This window comes from Triticum aestivum, chromosome 1B, assembly GCF_018294505.1.
Source record: "Triticum aestivum cultivar Chinese Spring chromosome 1B, IWGSC CS RefSeq v2.1, whole genome shotgun sequence".
Taxonomy (NCBI): Eukaryota; Viridiplantae; Streptophyta; class Magnoliopsida; order Poales; family Poaceae; genus Triticum; species Triticum aestivum.
Genome location: NC_057795.1, coordinates 563383020 through 563386846, shown reverse-complemented (window position 1 = coordinate 563386846; position 3827 = coordinate 563383020).

Below are 3827 nucleotides of genomic sequence, written 5' to 3'. Positions count from 1 at the left end.
CTGGCGAACCCCACGCCACCGCCCCGCCAATTCCCCGCCACCGCCGGCGACCACCGCCCCCATCCTGAACCCTAAGATAGATAGTGGGGTACCTCTCCGGCGAGCCCCCCTCCACGCTGCGGCTGGTTCTTCCTTCACCCAGGCGAGCCCACCCCTTGGAAATCGACTGACCCAAAAGTCGATTCAGTCGACTGAAGTGTAGCCAAATCGGAGCAGCATCGCAAGCTAGAGCAAGAGCGAGAGCAGCAGCGCGAGCAAGAGCAATAGCAAGAGCAGACCAGGGAGGGGACCGAGAGCAGGAGCAGAGCAGCAGCGCGAGTGAGAGCTAAAGCAGCAGCAGCTCCTACTGATGTGGACGTCGCCGCCGAGGGAGCGACACCGTGGAGGAAGTGGGCGGCGACGCCGCCGTGGATGGAGCCGCGCCGTGTCGGCTCGGGACCGAGCGCCGGCAGCACCGTGAGATCGAATCAATAAGAAAATGTGGCGATTAGTGTACAACCTCTTTGGTGGCGCTGAATAGGCCGCAACTTCATCCAAGGAAACGGTGATGATGATGCTCTTTCGGTGGTGTAGGTGAAGACGGCGGTGTGGGAATGGAGGTGGTGCGAAAGACGAGGGGAACGTCGGGGCAGCTCCTTGGAGGTGGAGGATGGGGTGGCTGAACCGGCGGGACGATGAGATCGACGACGGATCCTCATCCGGTACGGTGGATGAGGGACGTCGAGGTGTTGGTGTGGACGACATCATCGGGGAAGAAGCTCCGGCTGGGTGGCGGACGGAGTAGGGTGTGGGGTTTCGTCGCGGGTTTTCGGGGGCCTCGTTGTACGAATGGGTGGGCGGATGGGATGGCAGTGGGGAACCATGGCTTAGAGACGCGCTTGTCCGAAATGTGGGGTAAGGTACAAAAGTACCCCCCATCGATTTGAGGCGGTTCTTTTGGTTCAGGGGTACCACGGGCATTTCGCGTGTCAGGATTTCACAGGAGGTGGGAGTTTTCGCGCGCGTTGTAATTTTGGAATAGCAAGGCGCGGGTTGAGATGGAGGGAGTTGTCAGAGCACAACGAGACAAAGATATATCTTAAATATTTCGGGCTAACAAGGCGCGGGTTGAAGAGGCGGGAGTTTTGCAGCATGATAGGCAGAGACGCTAGCTTCAATTTTCGGCATAACAAGGCGCGGCTTGAAATTTTGGAAGAACAAGCTTAACGTGTACCCAAAAAAGACAATTTGCACCTCAACACACACAACACACACACAAACACCATTTAGACTAGAGTAAGGTACACGTGCATTGCACGCATGAGATTTGGCAACCAAATTATGAATAAATACCACATTATAGCATGCAAGCTTTGAGTCATATATGCATGATGTAGATGTTCGTTTAATTCTTATAGTTCATTTCATTCAAAATCATCTAGTTTTTATAAGAAAGCTAATCTATTTTAAGATTCATGAAATTGTGCGTTGTAAGACATAAAGTAAAAACAAATAATGGCAAATCATATAGAAAAACATTTGGGGAATTATGATACGGAAGATTCTAGAACAAATAAGAAGTGCTTGTGTTTTAATGTTTGTGCATTATGCTTAAGTTCAACCATGGAGTCTTCTAGATTATACATGTGGCGAAATCTGGTGGAATCTAGATGATATCCCACGACCAATAGTGCTCAAATTTGCCATCTTTGGACCTTTGGATTCGCCTCATCCAACGACCATCTTTCAAAGTTAAAGTTACCCGCTCACAATAAATAAAATATATAATATAATATATATAGGGGTATAGATATAGATATATGATGCGAAAGCCGCCCATCATCTCCAATTACATGCTCGGATGCGACATGGCCAAATGATGTCTGCCATCGGTATCTCAAATTCAAATCAGTCTGACCTTCTTCAATGTGTATACATTACAACATGCTCATTTCCAGAGCACACCGCACAGATCTCCGTTATATTCATGCATGCATGGGTTTCAAACATCAGGATCTCTTATTCAAATATTTGAATTCAACTTTACATTGATTATGACCTCACCTATTCTTTACACCCATGCAGTAGTCTTCTCTTTATAATTGTACCACTAACTTTCTCTCGTGCATGCATGCCCACACACTACCAGTCGGCATTATCTATCGCACGCATGCAATCTTTTTCTTCAGGTCGGTCTCCCATGACGGCACACACCCACACACATCCCTCTCTCCCTCATATCGGGCATTCTTTATCTCTCACGCGTGCATGTGCAACGATCGATGTTCCTCTATGTATGTGTGTATATAGCTAGGTCTTTCATAGTTTTCCACACAAACCAATCAATCGATATATCCAGTGAGGTCTCACCCTCTTTCCCATGTCCACATCGATCAATCTATACCTCTCCCACGTCCACATCGATCAATCTATACCTCTCTATATAGGATTAAAATAAATAGCTAATACACCCACATTAATTATATATCCAACATATATATCCAACATCCCCCTCTCATCATCCATGCCTTCCGCTTCATCTCTTAGATGCGTGCACAATGGCGAAGACACGGAAGATCAGTTCGTCCATGCATGTGACCAGACTCCAGCAGACACGCCTGGATTGGCTATCGTCTACATATCGTGCAGGTTGTGTTGTACATGGCTGTAGTTGTGGTGAGAAATCTAAAAAAAGGTTTCTTGTCATCTCGCAAAATTATGTGTCATGTGCTTCGGATCACTACGAGGGTTAAACAACGACAACTGAGTTGGGCTAGTCATTGGGGGCACATGCACGAACATTGACTCACTACTAGGAAAAAGCCTAGCAGCAGCGCGGGTTTTGGGCCTATTAGTAGCACAGGGGTCAGCACTACTAATAAGGCGCTACAGCTAACGTATAGCAGTAGCGCGGGTGCCACCCGCGCTACTACTACGTCCGTTAGTAGTAGCGCGGGTAAAAATCCGCGCTACTACTACATCTGATTTTTTTTGAATTTTTCAAAAAAAAATTCAATTTTTTCCTAATTTTCAAAATTCTCAAGTATTTTAACCTCCAATCTCTAATCACCCCTCATCGCTGCTCGATTTAATCTCTAATCACCCCTCATCATTCCAAATCATCTAACTTCCCGGACGGTCACCCATCCTCTCACTACTCCAGCCTGAGCACGCTTAACTTCCGGGTTCTATTCTTCCTCGTTTCCAAGTCTGCACTTGTTGTTTTCCTGACAATAGTAAGATGTCAATCCTATTAACCTCAGGAATTTAACTTGAGCATGAAGTCACACATTTCACTGTTTGAGTTTTGAAACTATTGTTCTAAAAAATAACACTAATATTTAGTAACACTAATATTTCTTGAATAATTAGTTTGACCATTGTTTGACCACAGTTTGACCATAGTTTGACCATATTTGATCAAAATTCAAAAAAAACTGAAATAATTATTTAGTAACACTAATATTCTTGAATAATTAGTTTGACCATAGTTTGACCAGATTTAACAAAAATTAAAAAAACTGAATTTTTTTGATTTTTTTTGCCTCCAGATCTTAAAAGCCCCGTAACTTTTTTTCTGTTATGTTTTTGAGGATTTTGAAAATGTTCAACTTTTTTTGATTTTTGGGTGTAACTTTTCGAGTAGATGATTTTTCATATAAAAAACTTTTTCATCCGAGTTAGTATGCAAAAGTTATGCCCATTTTTACAAATTCTCGAGGAATTTTGCAAATAAAGTCAAAATTCATATTTGCAAATTTTCCCACAACTAGACCACATATCACATGGGAAACTTATTTTCTTTTATTTTTTGACATTTTCATCATTTTCTTTTATTTTTTTTAAAC